The sequence below is a fragment of the Tauraco erythrolophus genome, chromosome 2 (assembly GCF_009769465.1).
Source record: "Tauraco erythrolophus isolate bTauEry1 chromosome 2, bTauEry1.pri, whole genome shotgun sequence".
Classification (NCBI taxonomy): Eukaryota; Metazoa; Chordata; class Aves; order Musophagiformes; family Musophagidae; genus Tauraco; species Tauraco erythrolophus.
In genome coordinates, this window is record NC_141466.1 from 71044447 (window position 1) to 71060158 (window position 15712).

General features: G+C 44.4%; 1 protein-coding gene across 2 annotated transcripts in view; it reads right to left on the reverse strand.

Annotated features, from left to right (window-relative positions):
- Positions 1 to 15712, reverse strand: part of EXTL3 (exostosin like glycosyltransferase 3) — a 137353-nt gene that overhangs the window by 106956 nt on the left and 14685 nt on the right. For both annotated transcript variants that reach the window (XM_086624328.1, XM_086624320.1), the window contains exon 2: positions 7975 to 8049. The gene's annotated coding sequence lies outside the window, so the exon portion shown is untranslated. The remainder of the gene's footprint in view (positions 1 to 7974; positions 8050 to 15712) is intronic.

Genomic DNA, 15712 nt, shown 5'->3' on the forward strand with positions numbered 1-15712 from the left:
TCAAGACTTCCGTTAAGTTTGGCTGAAGCCTGCTCAGAGGCAGAAGTGAAACCTGTTCTGTCCAGGAGCCTTCACAGGTGAGTAACCCACACCCCTTGCTCACCACTCTGCAACAAGATTTCCTCTTCTAAAATTTCAAGTATCATCTTCACACAGAGATATCCATGACTTCCACATCAACCCTTCTGCTGCCTGCAGGAGGTAGAAATCTTGGCTTGCAAAAGCAAGCTAAGAAGCTTGCTAAAAAGCTCGTGTGTCACTTCGGAGGTGGTAACAGAAGAAAGGTCTGTAAGAAATAAGTATTCTCCAGTCATCAGCATCACCAGCTGAACATCCAGACAGCAGCAGTTTCGAGACCCACTGAGTACAGGAAGCACATGACAAAAACATTTCCAGAAGTGAAAAATTTAATAACCTTGTTATTATTTCGGAAAATTAACACCACTGATTCCCACTCTTCCTTTAATTTGCAACAGGAGGAGGAAGGAGTGTGAAGGAGGGAGAAACAAGTTGTTTAAACAACAGCTGTTACATCAATACCAGCATAACGGAGTCGCAAGCATCCTGTTCTTTTCAGAGCAGTCGCTGTTTAAGTAAGAGCTCTGCCTTTTGAAGAGGACTTTATAACCTCAAACACAAACGTTCAGCTATATTTTCTTCCCAATCAGAAGTCAATTATCCTGCTGAGTGATGACAGAACAATTCCACAAAGTAAATCCTTTTCATATCAGGGCCTTCTGTGATCAAGTTGCGCTGAAAACTTCCTTGCTCACACAAAAGCAAGGAGGATTTCACTTGTGCTTCCCACAATTGTTCCCAGGGGCCTCTCTCCAAACTACCATGTGAACCTTTTGCATAGAAGAAGCTTCATCTGACAACGTGAGCTAATGCACTTTTATCCAAACTGAAATTTCACTAGTCAATTTTTTATCCAGTCTGAAGCTATTTAGGAAGTGTTTATGTCCAGCCGCCTATAGATTTTACTCACAGAAGCAAATCAGTGCTACTGGCAAACATTTTTCTTTACTTCCTAATCATTACTATAGTAATGCAAATCTCCTGGAGGGTCCCTTTAATACTCTTAACCACTTAAAATAGCTTTATTATAGTAAATAATTACCATAACATTTTCATATCACAAGTAAGATTTAATCTGTTCTCAGGCTTTGTACCTTGGAGTAGTCTAGTCTCCAACAGCATTCTCCTCCTAGGTGCCAAAGTCCAGATATATTTAAATTACTTCCAACAGAGCAGGCTCCTGGTACCTGCTTTCAGATAAATGAATTATATTGCATTCATGAGGAGTCGAGGGAAGCCAGAATTTCTTAAATCAAAACGAAATCTGGCCAGTTCCCAGTGTTACTAATTGTATTCCTAGAACAAAATCTTTTAATGAGCACAAATGGTCAAGGCCTCGGCTTTACAAATTTTCCAGAAGCTGACGCTTCCCGTGACACGGAGCCCTCTTACCCCTGGGCTGGCACAGCCACGCTCCTCAGAGTGGAAGCACCTCCTGAACCATCACACGTCACCTCTACAGTACCTGAGGTGCTCAATGGAAGAAAATGGAGCAGACCAAAGCAAAGGAACCATCAGGCCAGATTCAATGAGGTTTGTCTGACTACAAGGACACATCCACTGCAGGCTCAACTCCCTGGCCTCCATCTAGCTTCCAAGCTGATCTATCATCCGCATGCAACATCCTTTTGGCAAATCTGGATGTAATTTGAATTTGGACTCATTTGCCTGGCCAAGACACAGGTTAGAGCTGAGGTATCCTCTACTTTGCAGAGAAGATTCCATGTCATCCCACAGTTCTCCAGGCTGGCATAATCCAGCTCTACTTCCAACTCATTCCGTAAACAACTCTAGGACACAGTCCCAGCAAGCTAACTGACCTCCAGGGAACACAGTTTCCAATCAGCTGCTGTTATCTCTAGAGCAGAGAGCACACGCTCAGTGAGAGGTTCCTGCAAACCATGCTTGTAGATAAGCATGAAAAAAACACTGGCAGAAAATGGTCCCTCGCAGCAAACGTGAAGCCTGATGATCTTCTACCTCAACATAAAAACCACAGCTGCAAGTTCAGTAACTCTCTGCCTATTTATCTCTGCTGCTTCAAAAACATCAGTAAAAGTTTATCCCTGCTTCAAAAGGAAGTCCTGCATGATATTTCTGAACAGGGACAATCAGACTCTCCCTTTTCTTTTTGGATGGGGGCACAAGACATCAGAGGAGCAGAAAGAAACTGCTCTAGAGTCCCTGTAGCAGAGATAGCATGAAAAATCCAGCTCAGGCATCTGCTCAGACTCCCTCCCAGGAGCAGTTCAGGAATGAACCCAAGAAACAGCCTGGAGAAGAGCAGCAGGGGAGCTGGAGCCACAGCCCAACATGGGATAGTTGAGCTTTGTTACTTAATACTAAAAAAAAAAAAAAAAAAAAATAGCAACACCGAGAGGCTAAGAGGGATGGAGAGCTGCAGGCCTCCATTAACACACCATGGAGGATCTTGCATGTGATCTGATGGTTTTAGCCTCACTCAAGCACTCTTCCTCTAACCTTCCATGTGACTCAAGAAGAACTGTACGCAGAAAAGAAATAAACACACAAACAGAGACTTATTCTACCTATATATGAACCAGTTCCTGAAGGGGAAGGGAGGAGAACAGAATCCGAACTGATATTACAGGCTTAGCAAGCAGGAGCAACTTCAGCACATACTGCCGGCTTTGTAATCCTGCCACAAAGGCGGCCTGTTACAGCGCGACCATTACAGCATTGTCCCACGCAGCCTCGAGTCTCAACATCAGTGGCTGCATTAAAGGAAAAAGTCCCCTGGGTGATGGTGCTAATTGGCTTCTCGGAGCTCCTCGTTTATAGCATACCACTTCCCTCGTGCCGCTGGATCACAGCGGGGATCCTGGTAAAGGTCTCCAAACCATCCCTTGTGCCAAGCTAACAGGTGAGGTTTCCCCAACGTGGAACCTCTCCATCACAAGACGTTTTCCTGGGCAGAGCAGAAGTCCAACACATAGCTCAGCATTTTAGAAGCCCTTTCCACGCTAGCTATATTATTCACTCAATGTACTTAAAAAAAAAAAAATAGATGCAGTGTTCCAGTGCTGTCCAGGAAGCGCTGATCCCTCTTTCAGAGAGATCGAAGTCTGGCGCATTTATACCCTCTACGGATTGCCTGGCCAAAAATAACACTGAAACCAACAGAGAAACAGCCAATTTGGCTGTCCTTACCCCAACCAGATTAAAAATTACTCTCAATTTACTATCTTACTAAACTACATCTGAAATTGTTGCAGCAGGCTGTCTGCAGGCTGCCATGCTAGCTGCGTGCAAATTCACATAAGCACACATGAAAAGAAGAATGAGAAAGAACCATAAATATATATACTGTATATATGAAGAAGGCAAGGAAAGAATGAAAAAAACTCATGCCAACAGTCCTTCACTTCAAACAAGCAGAAGCTGGGACATCCAGGGTAGTGATGGACCTCAGATCAACCTATGGTTTCTGGATGTATTTCTCTCCCTCTCTCTTCCTCCTCATGCCATACATGTCTCCTGTCCAGGCGGACTCTGCAGCTCAGATTCAGAACTGTGTGACTGCATGAGGCAGCTCAGTGTGCCCAGGGTGACATGTCTTGGCAGGCCAGGTGAGGTTTTAGGGAGCTGGTGTTTTATTACCAGTACCTGGACAAATCTGTGCAATGAGACGATTGTGAATTCATGCACATACTTTCCCAGGCACAGCAGCAACAGCGGCCTCTTCAAAGGAGAAATATGCTACGAGGATTTGGTCTGCCCACATCTGTAGGTCCAATTTACAGTACTGTGATACCACAGATGGGTGCAGAAGAGCTGGCATCAGCCTCTGGCTGCAGGGCTTTTGGCATGGTACTGGCATGGCAGATACGGCCACCATATGCAAACGGTGATCACCATGGGTGCAGACACGTTGAAACACGGGGCTGGCTGAGGCAGACGGAAGCCAGCTCCTTTGGATTCTCTGGACAGAAAAGTCACCAGGAGCACAGGCAAGCCCGAATGACCGCGTGGGTTCTTTGGGCTTTAAAGCAGGAAGGAAACACTGGGGAATGTGGCAGAGAGGAACAAGGAAGAAAAGCCCAGTGGCAGGAACAGCTGAGCTGTGGAGGAGGATGCCTGGGGACTCAGAAGATAAGCCCCAATAGAGGGAAAAACTGCTCTGGATGATCCACTGCGCTCTGACTCAGTGCTGAGGCAGAGGAAAACACCCAAGTGTTCCGTAGCTGAACAGAGGCCCAGGCTTCCCAGGCTGCCCAGAGGGCGAGACTTTAACCACACTTGTGGGAGCTGTGATTCACCTTAGGGTAGCACAAAAGCCTCAGATACACAAAACAGTCAGGGCAGATACACAAAACCACGGACCTGTTGCAGCCTCAGGCATGTCAGTCTGCAGGACACCTCTGCAGACCTGTGACTACAACCCTCATGTTAAGATTTTAATCACTTTGTACTCCAGTTCTACTTTCGGAAACCACAGCACCAATAGAATAAACATCGCTTATGCAAAGCACTGGGGATGAAGGGGCATGTCTTTCCCTTGCAGAACCAGTAGCTGTTTGATGGCATTGTTTTATATTTATTTAAAGAAGAGTAATTCTCTCTTTTGATACTTCCCATTTGAACCAATGGAGGGGAGGGAGAAGCTTTAACATCCAGAGTGTTTCTTGTCCCCATTTAGAAGATGCAGTGTGCACCAGCAGCCATTTAGTTTGACGAAATTGCTGCAGGATACAAAGATACATCTCACACCCTGGCTGACAGCTTTAGCACAAAGCCACACAATGTCTGCCAGGGCTCCTTGTTAAATACTGTATTGTTCTGGTGACTCAGTGCACTGGAACGTATCAGGTTTATTCATAGCTTTTTTGATTGAGTCTTTAGATTAGACACATAAACTTCTGCTTTTTAGAAAAAAAAAAGTCTATGTCTTATTATTATGTGGAGCCTACAAAATTCCGAGTTTCTTTTCTGGGGTTATAAATACAGAGAACTGAAGCAAAAGGACAGGCCCTCAGAAACCAAATGGTTCTTTCAAGTTTCTAATAAGCAGATCTGTAAGAACATACAAGAGAAGAAAAAACAAGCATGTACCATGACCAAAAGTTACCATTAAAAGGAAAGAGGACAAAAGAGTAGTGAAGATGATCAAAGACATGGAGCATCTTCTGTAAGAAGGACAGTTGAATTAGATTAGGATGTTGTAGTCTGGAAAAGAGACCTCGGACAGGGGAAATGGTAGGAATCTACAGAACCTAAACCAACATGGAACTGGCAAACATGCAAACAACAATTCCCCAAACGAGCAAAACTAGTAAACTAGTTGGCAGCAAGTTCAGTTACCAAAAGGAGGTGGTTCATCACACAAAGTTAAATTTTGAAACACGTGGTAGCCGGACAGAGGCCAAAAGCACATGTGGGTTCAAATACGAGCTGAATAAATTGATGAGATGAAGGTCATTTCTACCGGCCACTGCTGGAGACAGGACAGACCTCTGGCCTCCCACAGCTCAGGTGTTTATTAAAAACCCAGAATACGGCATCTTCTGAGAAGAACAGCTGCGAGAAGCAGGAATTAATCCCCGGCCCCATCCAGTGGTCCGCAGGAGGACTGTAGGCAGGAGGTACAGGCAGCACGAATCCTCCTTGCAATACCAAACTAACTGCTCTCACTTAAGCTCTCACTTAATTGCAGTTGTGAGCAATTGGTACGTGGCACAGAACCACGCACACAGCTAAGTGCAGTGCTGGCACAGAAAGCATCAGACCTATGCTCACATTCACACAGATGATGCCACATCCTCCTAGGAAGGGACTTGCAATACAACCTCCCACAATACTTAGCTTTGCAGCCAAGCCAGGAAGCTTCAGATGATGCTTGAAGATGAGTCTCCTGAAAATATTTTTATATTTCAGCCACAGCCCAGTTATTTAGATATTTAGTGCCACAGAGACAGTCTTGCATAAGAATGACTTGTTAAGGACTCCCTTGAAACAGGTTATTTTCCCATTCTGTGCCATGGCAATCACAGACAGACCGTGTTTCTAGCACCGATTCTGTTGCAGCTCTCTGCCAAGAACAGCCCTTTGCTCAGCTATCTCCTACTGACCTAAATTCATACATGCAGTCTTCTTGCTTTAATCACAGTCTTTCACCCTACAAAAGAAATCCAGACCTGAAATCCTTGTCGCCCATGTTCATCCCTCCAGCCATCAGGCCCACAAAAGTGTTAACAGCTTCTAAAGGTCAATGCTGAGCCTGCTACACACGACACCAGCCGTAATAAATGTTCTGCAGGCCAAATTATGCCCTCAGGGAAGCCTATGCAGCCCTGTGGCCTTCTGTGGATTGCACAGCTGTCAGGCTGCAACGTACTATGTTCTACTTAAGATATGCAAGGAGAAAGAGAATTCAATGGTATCGACTTATTTTAGCTACTGAAGTCAGCAGATCTGACTCTAAACACACATCGGGATTAGATCTGTCGATTAAGACCATGGCACGATGGCACCTTTGGTCAATAACAGCATCATTTGTTCTTCATATGACCTCTCTGCTACTTCCAGTTTTATTATTCACCGTCGCGTTTGTTACAGTAGCTACGTACCAGCTGAGAAGAGAGTCCTCACTGTGTTCGGCACGTTGCAAAAGTCGGGTAAAAAGACTGTCCTGAATCCAGAAGTACAACAAGCTAAATTAATGCTGTAATATGTAGGAATAGAAATCTGAACCAAGGACACCCTGAGTGTCACACCGTTCTGGTCAGATACAGGAGGAGTTAAGAAGCCACAAGTAAGTAAGCTTTTTTTTCCCCTTCTTGCACAGAAGCACAGGAATCCTCTGCTCAGCTCCCAGGATGTATGTAAACCAACCTGCTGACACTCTCCCGTCTCAAAGTGTATTATTTCATCTTTGCCTTTCGTTAACGAACACCCTCAGCTTTAAAATTCATCATCCCATGTTACCCTTAGGGAGTTGCGTGTTAGGACTGTTACAATAAACTTAATTGTGCAGTGGTCTAAGTCAATCGGTGCAGCTCCCACACTCACCTGCTGTGTCTGCGCCTCCATTTTACACCCAGAAGTAGAGAGTCCTACTTCAGTAGGAGGTTAACTATTTCAGTCTGGCTATGCCACTGCACCAGATGGGCCAAGATGTTCCAATGAACCAGTACTTATTGGCTAAATTCCGCACAGTAGCAAGTTTAAAAATATTTGTAGACACCTCATAAAGCGTAGGCTCATTATTACAGCCCATTAGCATGCATGCAAGATATTTTAATGTGTAAAAATTCCCCATGAAATAATGATTTTCTCCTTTACGTTCAGAACAAACCTGTCATCCTTACCACGAGCCAGGCAACGCTTTCCAGTTCTTTTTTCTTACCCTTTCCAACCCACAAGTCAAGCCAAGCCTCATTTGTCTGATTTCACAGCACGCCTTTATGAGTAACGCCTACATGTGCCATGGCAGGTCCCTTATCCACCCTCCTCGCTGAAATCAACACCTCCAACAAGGCTGGAATAGAGGAGGTGAACCTTTGCTCTCCTGACCCTAGAGCTTCCTCCGCTCTGCAGCACAGGAAGCAGCGCTTGACACATTGCTAAATTATGTGGCAGCACCTTTAGTGTTGATTTCCCACAGCTTTGAGCAGATACAAGACATAACTGCACCAGTTCTCTGCTCTGCTGAAATGTGCACACTATTGGAAGCGAGACACAAATAAATTGTACCACTTCAGATAAATGGAGCTGGAGCACACTTCTCCCAAAACAAGAGTTAAGCCAAGGAAGCTTGTATTTCTCGGACGACATCGTCCAAACATGCAGGCTTAACGCTGCTCTCCAGTGAAGTCAATTTTAAGCCAACATTAGACACTATAGAAAATCTTATTCTTGAAAGGTTAAGGTACTCACTGTACAAGGTGATCAACTGGAAAACTGGAATCTGTCCCTCTTCTGTATCCAACTCTCTACTCACTTGTCTGGAGCCTATTAGAGAGGAAAAGAGTTGTAAATATGACAAAATTAAAAAAAAACCCCTCAAACCATTTTTAAAAATCATGAAGTGGGCCAGCTAAGCAAATCAAAACTGACACACACCCCCCCCCAACCTTAGGTCAAGTACTGAAAGAGCTTGCAAAGCTCACAGCAAAGTCTCTTAAGCAAAAGCTGTGATGAAAACAACCATGGCACCAGCTGCCTCTGGAGGTTCTCCAGAAGGTCAGACCTGATCTAACCCAAGAGTAAAGCAAGATATTTATACAAGAGAGTAGCAGTGCCAGCTACACAAAAACAGTCACCACAGAGACAGTGCATCACAATGACACATGCTGATCACCAATGCACCATTACTCATGTGGTCAGGAGCATTATACAGGAAAACAAATTCTTCCTCACTGGCCACAAAAACTACTCTATTAAGACACAGTCCTGAAGGGTTAGATGGAATGTGATCTAGTAGGCACCAAAAAAGTTCCATTAGCAGATTTGTTGCTTCAACACACTTTATCGCCTTAATAAGGAACCACTGAACTTCTGCTTAAACTCATTTTGATTAAGCAAAAGATTACCCATAGAATGGCACTGGGATGCAGACAAAAGGAAAACCCACTGCTAGACATACCTGTTAGTATACATCACACACAGACCAATTATGCTTCAGAGAGACATTAAATCCCCATTCAATTAATAGAGACACCTCTTAAGATGAGCATTAAATAATTCCCTACAATGTAGCAAGACAACTGGCTACTTCAGTGAATTGGAATAGAAATAACTCCATATCTCCCTACCAACAAAATCCCAATCAATATGTGCCCTTAGAACAACAGGAGGTGAGGAAGGAAGGATGAGGGGCAAAAACGTTACTCCTGCAGTGCTATTGTATGTTTATATTAAAGACTCCTCATCAGAAAATTAAACGAAATGGATGCCTTTCATGTTTATCAATAACAGAGCTAATGGTTTTTATGTAAATGCCATTATTTTCAGCCAGATCTGCAAGAGACTCGCGCCATATAGCCCCATCCCCCTTTGCAAGCGACTCCCCTTCAGGCAGCCAATCTAAATGCAAATTATAATCAAATGGCAAAACCAAGAGTTTTCTGGATGATACTGAAAATGTAAAACTAGGGGCAAAGCATACTTATTTGAGAAGAATCCTCTTCTTCTGGAAAGACCTGCTGATCTCACATTGCTTTTTCATCCTGAACATACATAAAAATCAAAGTATAACTTGGTCCTCATTTACAGCCATATTATTTATCTATCCAGCAAAGAGTATCACCTTCTATTCTATTGCCCTCGACGCTAAAACAAGGGCAGGGGAGTTCTGCTACCAAGTTGTAGAGATAGGCTATCCCTCAGAGATGTTACACCTACAACAGGAGCACACCATCAGCAAAGATATGAAATCAGAGCAGTAATAAAGCCTCAATTGGACTTTGCAGAACAAACGGCACTTCTACATTTTCAGGGGGAAATCTTTCTTTGCAACAGTTAACTGTGTAAGTCGGAGGAAGAAGGTGTTATCACAGGATGGTTATTAGCAGGCAGAGATATAAAACTGTTGTCAGCACAAGGAGCACCGTTCTTATAGCATGAAAGCTTTTCTGAAGAACACTTAAATCCTGACCCCTACCTGGAGCATATAACAAGTCTGGTGCTTTGCTGGCACTGATTAAAACAACGTACTAATGGCAAATCTGAAAATAACTAATATCAGAAACTGCACTGTTTAGTAAGTAGAATGCACAGAGGAGAAACTAATGATTAAAACAAAGGTCAAAAATCTGACAACCTGACTACGGCACAAGTCTGCAAGTGAGTCTCGGAGGGGACTTGCTCTAACTACCACAAGCAGCTAAACACCAAAACTACCATTCCCAGGAGGGGTACACATCCTCAGAGGGATGCAGTTAATTAACAATATAGCTATATACACGCTCGTTACACGGGTGAAGAGTTTGGCACTTTGTATGTTTTGAAAGCGCATACTACAGGAATATTCATAGAGCAGAACCTCGCTAATTAACATTAATAACCGAGAGACCACTTCTGCAAATGGCTGGATTTTGTGAATTAGACAGCGAGAGAACATGTGAAGCTGGGAAGCAGGAGACAACGTGGCCCAGCAGGCGCCTGGCTTGCTTCTTTGGATATCTATAGTTAAATAATTTATCATTGTGCCTCAATGCCTATGAGTGAATGTGCAGCCTGTAAATAAAGCACCTCTTATTCTGCAAGGCCCTGCTAAATTTGATTAGTAGGGTTTGACTGTCCATCTGAAGAGGTCATTAAGTTAAAGAACCCAATCCAGACTACCTTCTCTCAGAAACTTTTCACGTGGGCTGGCATTTCGGAAAACTCATCAACTTCTTTTTCAGCTGTTCTCACATACTTCATGATTAAACAATTACTCACGGATCTATTGTTCTATACACTAAAATGCTGTCATTCAATTCTTCATCACAACTTGGAATTGCTAAGGCTCCCCTCTCCTCCTTCTCTTCCTCTATAAGCCTGGTGAAGTTTTGGTGTGTAGCCACATGGTGGGTCTTCTCCAGCAAAAGGAGACCATGGCCCCAACTTAGAGCTTGTCCCCACACTGACCACACGTGAGATCAACCTGTGAGCAGTGAAAAAAGGAAGCAGCCCTTCCAAAACAAGCGCATCTTTTCTTTTCCCCCATTTGGACATTTCAGCAACATAGTTCACAGTACAAGCCCACAAACAGATGTCCTGGCAAAAGTGGCGAGCGGCAGCAACAAGCATGGCAACTCAGGGAGATGACTCTGCTTCTCCAGAAAACATGTCATGTAACCGTGCAGTGGTGCGTCGGTGACGGTGCCACTCAGCCACCCGGGATTTCACATCCAGCCACCATGTGCAAGCATAATCTGATTTAGCAGTCGCATTCTGACTTCAGCTGTCAAACCACAACCACGGTACATTTGCTCCAGCAGCGTGCGCAGCAATACGCTTGCAAACCAGATCTGTTCCTGTAGAAAAGCTACTTCCTCCCAGACCAAAGGTTTGAAATCAGAAACGGCGTATCCGCACATCCGTGCCCAGCAGTGCCACACGCACCCCAGGCACCACTCGCATGCTGCTGCACGTGACCTCAACCACTGGCTTTAACCAAGAAGTTAGATGTCAGTGATATAAAGATTTTCCTTTAAGTAGCAGAAACTTCCAACAATCACTTGAATTTCGCAATTTTGCGAAGGGAAGGAACAAAATTGGAAATACTTCCTCTGGTAAACTACTTCTAATAGCTCCTGTTCTTAGCTGTACAATTCAAGATCATGCTAAACTTACTCAGCATTATCGTTTGTTGGTTTTTTCTTTTTCCCCAAAACACTTTCTATCATTACATGCACTCACACACAGCCTGTGGCTTCCCTCGCTAAAGCTCAGGGTTCTCCCTTTGCGAGAGTTCAGGTTTATGCACGCCAAAGCGGTCCCTTCAGCAGAGTCTTTTCTTACTGCCTTTTGTGAGAGGTTTCATGGTATGATGAATGTGTAGAAATGCAAAGCAGAAGTCCACACAAAAAAAGAAGCCAGTGTGTGAGGTGGTTTTGTCTTAAAAAGAAGAGAGGCAGGAATGACTTATCACCTCATTAAAAGAGCTCTAGTCTGCCTTCTTATTAGATATAGTTAGACACCAATGGTCGGGGCTGGGGAGGGGAGAGAAAGAAAGAAAAAAAGTTATATTCTTAACATATGGCCCTGAATCAGTCACATGGATACAGATGAAAATAGGCACAGGAGGTTCTCCAAATACAGGCACAGAAATCATTTTAATGGTGCACATGACCTAGAAAATTTCAATACCAATCTGCACAAAGGTGTGACAGGTTTAGCTGCTGCAGGGCTGTGTCTTTTCCCCATTCTCTTGCATCACATATGCCTGTGCACATCACGGATACTGTCTTTTGTAGTAAGAGAGGGGAAAAATAACTCCTACTTGTTCCATGTGTCTTCTATGGCCCTGCTGCAGACCAGAGTCATCCCAGGCAGCTCAGCTCCCTCCTCACGCTGTGGCCTCTATCCTCCAAGAATCACACAGCTCCAAGAGAAAACTTATTTCAAAAGCAAGACTCAATGTATATAATTCTGGCCCGCATAAAGCACAAATTACTAAGGTAAATGGTATCTCTTTAGCTTAATGGCAATGATAAATTATGGCCAAGGATATATGTGGACACTTGCACTGAACAAAACAAGGCGGCACACCCAGAGCGAGCATGTCTTGCAACCACTAAACACACATTTCATGCTGTACGTGGGCAGCAATTGCTGTCCAGAATACTTTAACAGCAGAAACTGCATTGCTTGCTGTAGATGGAAAATAAAACAAAACACCACAACACAAAAAAAACTGAATACATTCCTCCTCATACTCAAAGCCAGAACATAAGAAACAAGCAATATAATTATTTCTTCGCAAGAAGGAAAATAAACCCAAGAACAAACATACGGAAAGAAACAAGCCTCCAAACTGGATTTACAAAACAGTTCAGGGGCTTCTGTGCAGGGCTACAATCTCACAGCAGAAGCTGGGAAAAGCAAAAACTACAGATAAGCCAGCTTCAGGGCTGTGATGCACACTGCAGAGCCCAGAGCATCCCCTTGTCCACCCCATTCCCCACGCCAGCACTGGCTGGTTCCAAAAAAACCCCAAAACTCCCCTGCCCAGCATCCCAGCAGCAGCGAGGTCAGCTGCGATACGTGCTGGCTCCATCACAAGTGCTGGCTCCAGTTCTGTCCCCCACTTCGCGACCTCCATCGTAGTCTGCAGCAGTGTCTGCACTGACGCGGCACCCCAAAGCCAGTGCAGAGCCTGCAGTAGCAGGTCCCCCTAAATACTGCACATCCCTCAGTGTGTGACCGAGTTTCAGTCTGCCTAAAATTATCCTTTCTGGATAACAAACAGAAAGGAAAACACTTTCCTCCCTTTCGCATCAAGCACAAAATGTGTCAACCCCATCAGTGAACGCTAGTCCACCCACCTGCCAGGAGATACCCATCCATGAGAGGTGCACCATCCCCTCCGTCCCAAGAAGTTGCATTCAGTGCATCCGTCCCAGTACCAGCCCAGGTTCCCCAACTGGGACAGCACTGGGCCCAAAATCCTTGAAGGCTGTAGGCAAACAAACCTTCAGCAGGAGCAGGAACCAGGTTCTCACCCCACTCCGCTTCCTCCAGAGAGCAGAAGCACGGCTGGGACACACTCACTCTTCACCAACAAGTAAAAGCACTTTAAGGAGGGCTTTTTTTCCCTCCCTTCACTTTGTTTTAAATGGCTGAAGAATTTCCTCTGTGAATGCTCCCAATTGTGGCTCACGCTGAGTTATTTTTAAAAGCACAGAACCAGATTTTCAAGACCCTGAATGAGGAAATGCAAAGCTTTTATTAAGCAATAATAGCCCAGACAATGGTCACAATTTCCCAAGGGTCTGAACACCGCTGCTGACAATAAGCTTTATTCCTCCACAAAACTCCCTTCACGGGCTCAGAGGGTTTGCTTTGTATGATCTAGGCTCAAGTTAGAGAGTTAAAACAAAAAGCTTTGTGGTCGTTTTCAGTGTGATTTCCTCCATCAATGCACATCTGACCAGAGATACAAAAATCACTGGGAAAAGACCCTTTACGCTATCTCATTCCTCCCTTTGCTAGTGCAGCAAGACCCCTCCAAGTTTGTTACCAGGACATCACTCCATCCAGCTGGACCTTTCCCTCGTGGATGGATCACAGCTGACAAACCAGCCAATCTTTCCAGGGTCAGGAGAGTGAAACATAGCCTTTTAACTTTCTTCATTGATATTTGAACCATCACGCAACGACTCTCACTAAAATAGCCAGAAACATGCTTCAAACCTCAAGTGGGCTACCACGTGGTATAATCAGATCCAGAGGCCACACCGGCTCTTCCTTCTTCTGAGAAGGAGGAAGTTACAACTACGAGAAACTTGTACAGTCTCCCAAACTACCCAGCACTCAAGGTTTGGCATTGCATAAGCCACTTTTCATTCAATACAGTGCCACGGTTGGCCAGAAGCGATTACCATTACACCTAAACTAGTTGTTCTGGTGCGCTCTATGGCTCGCAAAAGCAGCAGGCGCTTCTGGGGCACATAAAACTTCATTGGTTCAAGATGTCTACTTAGGACAAGATGAACTGTGCTACAGAAATGGTTGTTTTTCTCTGCTGACTACAAAGCAGACCTCAAAGAAAAGAAAATAAAACAACAAACACAAACCAATTTGTAGGCACCTATACCTGTACAAAAGAGCACCAACCTAAACATCTCCCACTTGAATGCTGCACTCATCTTAAATAGCAAAGAAGCTAACACCATAAATTCATTAGTTCTTCAAACCAAAACCAGAGTATTTCTACCCTCCCATCATCTCTCCTCTCCCTTGTCCCAGCGAAAGCATGGTGTGGCTGCCGAGCAAACTGAGGTTACAACTAACCTTGCAAACCAGAAGGAAGCTTAGATTCAATCCGATCGCTTCCCAGTCTGGTCTACCACACAGCCAGGAGACAAGAGACCACAGAAACTCTTTTTCCCAGCTTACCACAACCTCAAGGGGTTGTGAAAACATTTCCTAATCTTATATATACCTGCCAATCTGTAAGCAAGAGAGCTTCTGCACCCAAAAGGAGAAAATAAATTCTTCAACACCGTGAACCACTGCTGGTACTGGTGCTCCCTCACCAGAATAGCTACAGATGTGAGAAATGTGTGAATGCTGCATCTCTTTCCCACCTCCACTGCTCATACAGGTACAGACACTGGAAAAAAAGTTTCAAGTTTGTCAGCAACTTCCTAACGGAGAGAAGGAAAAGGTGTTTAGAGGATTTAATTCAAAATATGCTTCATTCTCTTCCCTTTTTCAGCCCCGCCTGTAAAACTAGACAAGCACCAACGGCCTCTATCGCATCCTTTGTCTTTTTTACCGTAAATTTCAAGGACTCCTGACCCAATGTAATCCCTCAACTTGGCTTAAAATGCTACTCGAAAATTATTAATAATCTACTTGTCTGTAAAATGGCTGTCCCTGTTGTATGTGCAAGCCACTGCATACACTGTCCAGAAAAGTATGCAGAAATTCAGGATATGCTCAGAAAATGGATGTACTCATAAAGTGAGGATGCCAAACACACCCAGATATTGCCATTCAGAGAATTCACAGAAGCACTTTTTGTGCAGCAACATCTGTAAATCAAAGCATATTATTTTCCACCCTCATAATGAAGAGATTTGCTAGATTATCTAGAGATCTGTCTGATCACGACAGACAAAGCTGTTGAACCTCATGCAGCTGCCTGAAATGCACACTCAGGAAAAGAGCTTCCTCGTGACACCAAACAATAAATGCAGCCCCTTCAATGCTCACTTCCAATTAGCAAAACTCTCGGTGCGACAAGGAAAGAGCCCATCACAGTAAGAGGAGTGGCCACAGGTGACAAACATGCATGCCAGCAGCCGCTGCTTGGCAGACGAAGCGCAGTCCCCGTCTAACAAAGTGAGGATCAGAGGCAGACTGCAGTCAGCACTTCATCTGCAGTCAATGAGAAGCGAGAGAGACTGGAGTATCGTTAGGACAGACAGCAGAACTTCAAAACGCAGCCTTGACAGCC